Source organism: Pseudomyrmex gracilis, unplaced genomic scaffold (genome assembly GCF_002006095.1).
Source record: "Pseudomyrmex gracilis isolate BER0280 unplaced genomic scaffold, ASM200609v1 scaffold_93, whole genome shotgun sequence".
Lineage (NCBI taxonomy): Eukaryota > Metazoa > Arthropoda > Insecta > Hymenoptera > Formicidae > Pseudomyrmex > Pseudomyrmex gracilis.
The window spans coordinates 53,413-63,481 of record NW_018020677.1 but is presented as its reverse complement, the minus strand read 5'-3'; positions in this window follow the sequence as shown (position 1 = coordinate 63,481).

The following is a 10,069-nucleotide window of genomic DNA, read 5'->3' as shown; positions in this document are numbered from 1 at the left end:
TACTAAGTAGTTCCAGCGTTGACCGCTCGATAGCGCCGCTTACCCGCGCTAGAAAAAATCAGTCCGGGAACTTTCCGGACAAACTGTGTATACGTCTTACAATCGGTTTCATCACGGCGCGGAGAGTAGCGGAGAGAGAGAGAGAGAGAGTCGCGCGCGAGGTTGTGCATTCTCACCTCTTCTCTTGCGCGAGAGATCGAGGCGAGAACGCGTGGCTTAGGCGACCGCCACCGCTCGAGATATGAATTTCGCGGGGTTGATCGTGACGAGAGTTGCGGTCGAGGAGTATTGTCCAGACGCGGATTGCATCGCCGCTGCTACATCCGAGTGATATAAATTTCGCTGATGCTGCGGGCACACAGCGCGGCGGTCGTCGCGGATCGATGAGCGCAATGAGCGCCACAATCGGTTTCCCGAGTCCAATTCCGCGTTAGAGAAAATATTCTATTCCACAACACAGACCAATGTATATATGTTCAATTTTATACACAAAGGGCATCAATAATTGAATAATTTCGAGAAGCATTGTTGTAGTTTTGTTTTTGTATTATGCGCCTTAATAATTTTATATTTTTTATTAATTTTATTAGACGCGCAAGAGTATATTACGCATATCCACGCGCGTCCCAGCAGTTCGGAGTTTTGTTCGTTTCTTGAAAAAGAATATTTTTTTAAACATATCGACGAGAGGATTTTTAATAGTCTGTCCCGACGATGCTGCGCGTCCCAATTCAAAAGAAACGTGGAAGAAACCGCAAGAAATCCGGTGCACGACACAATGGTAGGTGGATGCGTCGAGCTCGAAGATTTACAAAGTGTCCGACAGCTTACTTTTTGTTGAACCAACCGTTCTCTCTCACGGGGAGACAAAAAAAAGCGTTTAAATGTCGCTAGTAGTGATCGCTGTGTCTAAAAGTTGACTGTCTGTATCGAAACAGGACGGGCGAATTCCCGGTAGGTTCCTATCCGGCTGGCAGGACGGAAAATTATATGTATTCACGAAGAATGATTTCGGACGATGAATAATGGATAAGTTCTGTCGCGTGTCCACCGTCATTATGTGGCTAGCGGGTTCTGCGCTCGCAAGAGAGAGAGAGAGAGAGAGAGAGAGAGCAGAGAGATGCCATCACCAACGTTACCGCGTCGCCGTCGCCGTCGCCGTCGTCGTCGTCGTCGTCATCGTGAATCTCGTCATTGAATTTCTGCCCTATATACATATACATACTGTATACCATTCTACGTAATTCGCGTGTCGAGAAGTATCGTGCGAACTGAGAAGCCTCGAGAGCCAAGTTAAACGGCTATAAATTATCGCTGCAATAAGAAATCTCTTCGCTGATCTCCTTTCAGGAACTACGTAATAACGATGCATGTCACTTTTACGTGACGCGCGCCTGGTAATCGGAAAATTATAACCAAGCGCTGCGCGCAATTCCGCGCGTTTTCTACAAAAATTGATCGTTATATAAAACGAGATGGCGCAATCGAAAAATTTACAAATTTTCACAAAAAATTCGACAAGACACGTCACACAAGCGTGAGGAAAAAAACGATTCTTAAAAAATTTAAAATCAAATATTTGAAATCAAATCCGCACAAAAAAGCGACACTTAATTATTATTGATCAACTTGTGGAGATAGATTCTCTTTCTGTTCGGCGGCATTGTCGGAGATCTGACGACGAACCCGGTGTGGTAGCGAAGCGGTATGGTATATCGTGGTCCACATGGGCGGATGGACGGACATCGGTAGTGGGATGCTGCGCGCGGATAATGCTTGGTCCACGCTCACCAAGTTCTTTCTTTTCTCTCTTTCTCTTGTTCTCTCTCTCTCTCTCTCTCTCTTATTGCAATCTCTCCGTTTTCATGTATCCTTCTTTATCTTCCGTCATTTTATTCCGTCCCGTTCTGCCGTTCTTCGTCTTCTTGCTTACGTTACGTCGTCTCTCTCGCTCCACCTTTTGCCTTCTGCCTTCCTCTCGCTTTCTCTCTCTTTCTTTCTCTTTCTCTCTCTCTCTCTCTCTCTCTCTCTCTCTCTCTCTCTCTCGTCGCGGAGGACCTGCTCATTCGAGGGCTCCGGAGTTAGCCGGCGGGCATTATGGTGGCTACTCCGTTGGCTTCTCGCGTCTCTCGAAAGCTCACAAGAGAGTGTGCTCCCCCCGAGGGTCAAGGAACTCCCTCGGGAACAGGTTCACCTCCTTCTCCGCCCTTCTCCACCCCTCCTCTTGCTGCACTCTCGCCCCTCTTGCCGCACCGTGTTGCGCACCGCCGCCAACCCGCCCTATGCCCCCTCCGGTTCGTACCTTAGGGTTTTACTTATTTTCTCTTATTACCGCCGTGGGCATGTAGGCACGTTTCACGCACACACACGCGCAAGTCCGGCCTCGTACGTACACGGGATACCGTCCACCTCGAGGTCCACCGAAGCTCCCTTCCCTCCTTCCTCGCCTCAGCTCGTACTCAGCGCCGTTCGCCGTGCTCCTCTTGCCCATCTACCACCTCCCCCCGCCGCTCGGAGCTCCTCTCAGGTACTCCAATATGTGAGCATATTATTACAGAGACGCAGGGGGAGAGCGAGGAAACGACGCGGGAGTCTCGCGGAGCCTCTCTTCGCGAGGGAGCAAAGACGAAGCGAAACGCACACGCGTTCTCCCGGTGGATGAGGAAAACGCACGAGCGAGCGTACACGCAAGGGTGTTTAGGTGCGGTTTCCTTTCCTCGCGCGACCCCTCCGCGCATCCACCTCTTCCTCGCTTCCCCATCCCCCCGAAATGTCCTGGCTGCACTCTCTGAGAGTGCAGATACCAGATTCCACCTGTGCTGCTTGATACGCTGCCGTTGCTGCCGTGCTCATCCTCGTCGTCTCTTCCATGTCTTCTCCGTGTCGTGAGATCGTTTCGAATTTGCCGGATAGCTCGTCTTTCCCTTTTTTTTTTTTTTTTTAACTTTCTCTCTCTCTCTTCTCTTTCTTTCTTTTAAAGTCCGCGACCGGCCCGGAAGATTATGGCCGCGCGAACGAGAAAATGTGTAGATTTTCGGTACCGCGGTACGTGTGAATCGACGATCGAAGAAATGCGAGGGCTTGTAATAAGGGCATTTAACCTGCGGTCCTCGCACCTCGCTTTATTCCCGCGTTTCTCGCACGTTTCGACTCGCACGTCCCGCCTTTCGTCCCGTCCGTTCGTTAAGAAATTGCCTACCGGTATTTTCGCATTCGGCGGCTCTCTTCCTCGTCTCGTTTCTTCCTGCGCGAGATCGTTCCGAATTAGCCGGGATACCTCGCGCATTTTTTAACAACCCGGGTCTCTAAATGGTACCGGACGGGGGTATTATACGGGCTCTCCCGGAACGCGGCGATCGTGAATATTCTGATGGCGCGGAGAATTTCATCGCCGTGGCGAAAAATGAAAGAATCATAAAGTTGCCTTTGCGCGACCCGGCTTTCCTCTTTATCAGATTTTGCCGGATTTTTTCGCCAGACATTTCGGTTTATCAGAATCGTTTGTTAAGCAAACGAACGTTTGCGTATACGCGTTTATTATTTACGGTATTTGCGTAAATCTCGGAAACTTCGAGAAAATGTATTTTTGTTCTGCAAACAAAACTTTAGCGCGTGCGCGATATTGTCGTCAACAGGACTTGTCGCAGACACGTTTATCTCCTCGCTTTCTATTTTCGTTATTTATGAATTGGCGTTAGCTTTTTCTTGAAAGGCTTTGCAAAAGCGGGAGACGTAATGGATACTCGACGGGGCGCAAACCGCGCGCGCGCGCGGTGTATATACACGCAGGAGGATTTTAATGATCTTTCTGCAGGCATTTCTTCGCCGGAGGGATGACTATAGATACCAGATTCCACCTGGACCGCAGCCGTACGTTGCTTCGAATTCGACTGCAGAGTGTCTCGAGGACACGAGATTCTCTTGCGCGCTTGTGTACCTAACTTACTCTTACTTTCGTACTTTATTGTAAACGTCTCCGATGTGAATATAATAATATTTTAATTGCACGTATAATTAGACGCAGCAAACAATTAACAGAGTTTGCGGGACAAACAACAAACCTGACAGTTTCGCACACGTGCAAAGTATAATTACCTACAATAAATATATTTTGTGTTATTATTGTTACGTGCAAAATTATAAATTTTTATTTTTCTTGTAAAAATATACACGTTCACGCAATTCTCATCCCATTATTTTAGCAGTTTGCGCAGAAAATATACACTTATGGCTGTAATGAGGATTCTCTTCAACCAGTTCGTCGTAACACGTGTAATGATTAACTTTAGAAAAAAAATCTGATGTTGCCTCAAGATTCCGCTAGAATTTCATAACGTCTGGACATATGCCGGACAGATTCGCAGGCGTGTCATGAACTCTCCGAGATAGCTCGGTTTCCCCAGTTCCGTTATGCCGCGAATACCCGTCAGGTGTCCTTTTGACGCCTCGCTAATTGTTGCTGAAAGCAAGTATAGCCCGTTACATAGTCACGAACTTGGAATAGTGCGCAATTGCGCTTCTCTCGTCGGCGAAATTATGCGAATTTCCGCCGAACGAAACGAATTAGCGAATCGGCATGCAAATTTTTTCTTTTCACGCGGTAGTCAGCGCTTAATTAGCGGTGCCTCGACGAGCACGTAAAATAAAAACGAAACTTTCTCTGTTTACCATTCATTTGCCGCTTTATTTAATAATTGCTAGATGTCTTTGATAAAATTTGATTCGAGTAAAAGTAAAAGTAAATCTAGAAGTGTAACGCAAATAAATGAATTTTTAATCGCAATATCACCACAATCTTGCAACAAAATCTAATAACGCGGAAGGAAACAGTAAGGAACTCTTTAATTTATTAGGTTTGTACATTATTCACACGTAAGTACACGGAAATGTATATTGCAATTTACCTAACAGTGTGTTGCGAAATTTATCGCTCTTCCAATCTTAGAATCGCGCGTAGAGTTTCTTATTTCACGTCTACACTTTGAACATCGCGTCTACATTTTGAACATCAACGTGTACACTATCTACTAGCGATATCCACAATGTATTCTAATAATTCTTGCGAGCATCTTGGCGCAAGAATATCTCTACTCAACTGACGCCTGACGTATCTCATGACGCACACGACTCGATGCCTTTAATTCGTCCTTTTAAAAGGACGCTCGTTGGCGTCGACAAAAATATATAAGAATGCTATGTGCCGTTAATTCAGCGACGCTGTCAATAACGATTAGACGAACGGCCGAAGACGAAGATGTACAGACAGGATAAGATGAATAAAAGAGATTGATCGTTTCGGCTAAACGCGCCGATTCGTTGGCACGTAAGCGAGTAAAGTAAAAAAAAATTCAACGTACATTTCATTTACGAACAAAAGAGTAAATCATTAATCAAATCGAATCAAATTGGACAAATGTACATTAATCTGCACGAGGAGAATTAAATGTTTTCGCAAATTTTTTCTTCGCGCGTTCATAAATATCAGTATCGGATTACGTAACGAAGCCAACCTCTCCTCGGTGGTTGTTTTTATCACATCCCCTTCCGCGCACGCACGAGATCATAACAAGGCAAAATGTTATTAGCGAGATAATTAATATTCGACTAAGATCCGTGCTGTGGGGCCTCCGCGGCCGGGGCCGGCAAAAAAATTTATAATTACGGCCTCGTGAGAATTTTTGGCGTCCGTAGAAGATCGGCGAAAGTAAAGCCTCGTCTCTCGGACGGGCGCATCGCGCAGTCTCACTGCTTTTTATTGCAGTCTTAAAAGGAGGCGGGCACAGATATTTGGGCGTATAATAATCGAATGACGCCGATGAGACGAACGGTGCGCGCAGGGGGTGATCGTTCAATTTTCTGCACTAGCGAGTCACACGAGCACGCACACGAGGCGCCGAACGTGGCGCGAGACTTTACATATGTATGTGTTTGCGCGCGCGCGGGCTTGTGTTTTTGTATGTAGGTATGCGTTGGGAGGGGGGGAGGGGACCGTAGTCGGTCGAACGTTGGGTCAGTGAAGCCCCGCCACGATAAGCCCCGGCCGAGTTAATTAATGTTAAAAAAAGCTCGAGATAAGAATAAAAGGCCCTTCTCTATTTCTCTCTCTGTCTCGCGCACGCGTCCGTGTGGCGCGCCACCGGGCCGCCAACGGTCCCCATCGCCGTTTCTTCGATATGCATATTGTGCTCGTTAAATTAAACAATCGCGCGCGCGCGCGGGATCCAAGTAAAAATTCGAGTAAGAACCTATCTAATCTACTCGCCGGGAACGCGGCACCGGTCGTTCGCCCGGTTCCCGTCGATGACCATAGCTATGCCTCGGCCGGCTCTCAAAGACGATCGTTAGAGTTCTCAACGACGTTCAGCGCCTCCGCAGCTGCCTATGATAAGATAAGTCAGTTGGTCGGTGTCTCGCAAATTGGACGAAATGAAATGTCGAAAGTCGACCGAGACTCGAGCATCGGCCGAAATCTCTTTGGTGGTTTTCTTTTCTTCTTGTATAAATAGAAAAACCTCGTTCGGAAAGTCGTGAAGGAAAAGAATTTTACGGTTTCTGACGGTGGGCTTATAAAAAATATAAGATTAGCATCTTCTAAAAGAACGCGGCAATCTCGTCAGCAGTGTCGATCGATCGCAGATAAACTTTCGACACGGACGTTTTACTACAACTTTGTTATAATTCCATTAGTTACGAGGGATGCCGATTTTCTGAGAAATTTCGTCGGACGTGTAGATGCCACCGTGGTGATATATTGGGAACATGGTGGCGTTTTAACGAGGCGTTTGGCTCTTTCCCTCGCACGGAGGTGATCACTTGTATTAAGGTAGGGATCAACAGGTGTCACTCCTACCTGTCCGCTGACGAAAACTTATCGAAATCCGTTTAGCGCCCATAAAGAACCAATTATTGAGGGTCAAAAAACGAGGGCAGGAGACGCAATCGGCGAGCGACCGAAGAGGTAGAACAAGGACAACATTGAAGGAAAACAGAGGGAAAGGATGGGGATTTCGAACGAAAGTGAGAGGGTCCGAAAAAACGAGCGGAAGGTGAGAAAAAAAAGAGGAAGAGAGAGAAAGAGAAGGAAAGCGATCGGTGGAAGTGAGCGAGAGGGTGGCAGAGGCTCCCACAGTTATTAGGGACCGGGCTGAAGGTTTCCAGGTTTAAGGGCTAATCTGCGCTAACGTCGACGGTGGAAGGAGTCACCTGTCAATTACGGACAGAGTTCTTAGACTCCCTCGTATAGTCCGGGCCCGATCGTTATCCGCTCAGGAAATTGAGCGTTCAGCTCAGCTCGCCTCTGGATTCCCGCTCTCCCCCCCCCTTCCGCTTCTCCTTTGCCTCATCGTGAAAACTCCACCACCGCCGAGTTAGACCGCTTGCGATCGCTTATTAACGAGATCTCTCGTGCATTTCGTGCAGTTTCGGCGTTAACGAAGCGCAATCCTGCGCGTTGCGAGAGAGCAAGAAGGGAGAGAAGCGGTTTCCGCGAATTTCATTTTCGACGCCCCGATCGGGTAGAAGCCGAGGAACGACTCTCGACGTTCGTGCTCGAACAAACGCGATACATTACCTCGAACGAATCACGAGATCGAAATTACGTAAGAGAATGTCTTTCCACGAACGCAGCCGATGGATATCACCGCAGGTGTCTTAATTAAAGTATAGATCGAGGTGCTTTATTACCGCGTAAAAGACAGACGCAATTCGATGCGCGATTCGTGGCAAGTCTGTTTTTCTTTTTTTCGCAATGCCGTAAAATCGCATTGAAATCGCACAAACCAAGTCTGTGCTACCAACTTTTATAAACAATCTTCCACATTGCGAAATTTCTCGATCGCGGAATCTCGTTACTCGATTTTCGCGTATGGAAACGCGCCGCAACGTTCGTCGCAATTTGGCGTTGATGTTGATTATCGCTCAAAAATTCGAAACTAAATACATGCAATCACGTGACGTAATCGCGTTGCATAACGGACGAGGCGCGCACAATCGCAATTCGGATCGCGTTCCACATTACAGTCGAAAGTCGCAGGAATCGACACATCGCTACTATCAAATCAGTCAACCGACCGTCTACGTTCGCACGCACTCTGCTCGCCGAATACTTGTATATTTTCGTATTTTTTTTTTGTCGCGTCTCTCAATTATTACCAATGTGTATCTTATTCGCTTAGAAAGAACATTTCACGAGCCGTTGGCTATCTGATGTCGCACGCATCGCTGTAAAATAATAAACGGAGATAAGAGTTGCAACTCATTCGTGGGACACATTCGGGACACATTTTGTTAACCCTTCAGTGCCAGAAATGGGTCTCCGAGATCCACCCAAAAGTTTTAAACCAGTGTCTCTACTAGGTATTAATTTAGCGCGACATCTCTGAAGGCCATGAAAAAAAAATTTTTTTTAACGCTAAAGAACAGTCACGTGACTTAGTCACGTGTGTTGTTTTTCCTCTTCTCTCTGTCACGTGATTTTAGTCACGTTTTTAACGACACTGAAGGCTTAACAATCCACCTTCAAGTCAATGATTGCGCCCATTGTGAGACGAACACGCGGCGCTTCCGTTTTTCTATTCATTCTTCGGTTCGCGCGAGCGAGAAAATCGGCGCGCACGGCCGAAATCGCAAACGAATGAAATCTCGCGATTCGTAGCGGGAATGCTCGCGGTGCTATACGTGAGCGGCGTGCGGATCGGGCTGAATGACGATCGAGTAGTAATCAAAGAATCCCATTAAATCGCAGGAATTTCTTGCCGACCAGCTCGATCTTCGGCTCTCTTCGCGCTTCCCTTTCTTTCTTCTTTCTCGTATACGAGTCGCGGCAAGTCGGCAACGTGCAGTTAATTTCCACGTACGAGCTTTTGAAAGTAGCCGCGCGCGCGCGCGCAAAAGTATTGCGTTTCAAGCGATTCCGCGACGTGTTGCGAGCGCGGGCAGACACTGCGAGCATTTTTTTAAGTGTATTTTCGTCCGGGAAAGAGAACAGTGTGATAGGATTTATTGTATTCTATTCCAAGGAAGAGGCTAAGAGTTCCGCTACGAAGGTCTAAAAGTTAATAATGCTAGGGTCGGTTAAAAAGACAGAACGGATCGCCGTCAACATATCGCCGGCGATATTCTGACGTTTGCATAGAACACGAACCATGTGCCACGGTCGTCATTCGTACAGTTCGTTTAGTCTTTCCTGAACATCTCGTGCCCATCTCTCTTGATTCCCCTTGCCGGATCCTCCATTCAATGGACCGCTCTCGCAAGGTTCTTATGGCGGTACTCACGCAAAACGCCGCCACGTGACGGGCATCCGGATCGCCGATGACCGATGAAGATTCCCGTCCGTGCACGATGGAATCGACGAGTAATTGCTGCGCGATGTGCCACACGGTGCATTGGCCCACGCAAATCTCGTCCTTGTCTTTCCTCTCTCGAGGAACGCTCGAGAGACACGTTCGCTGCAAATGTAGGAAGACTAACAAGCGTCTCGCGCGAAATAACATCGAACGCGCTCTCGACACTATGGGGATGAATTTATCGCGATATTATTGATGCGTGTTAAAAATTAATTGAAATGTAAACGTATTTATACTTTCAATGAAATTAAGTTGCGAGAGACGTAAAAAATAATATTTGCTTTTTTTTTTAGGCGGCCTATTATTTTCATAAGAGTATACAGATTAGTCATGTGTGTGAAGTAAAGAAGAAGCGATTACAAAATCTCTTTCTGAGATACCCCTGGCGACTTCTCCTTTCTTACAATTCTATTCCACATGTCATTCCGCATTACATGGACGAATAAACGAGCCGGCCTTTCATACGCTACGGCGATGTCGGTTTTCACTGCTCGGAATGTTTCTGAGGCCGTCTCGGGAGAAAGACAGAGAAAGAGAGAGAGAGAGAATCTAGGTAGACGTCCAGTAGAAACTAATGATCGATGATAGAGACCTGGAACTGGGCGTTATCTGCGATCAATGTCAAGATTATAATCGTGTACCGGTTCCACGCCGCGATTTTCAATAAGCGTCTGGTCGCGGCGAATAATGTAAATCGCGCGCGCGCGCGATTACGTAATCAA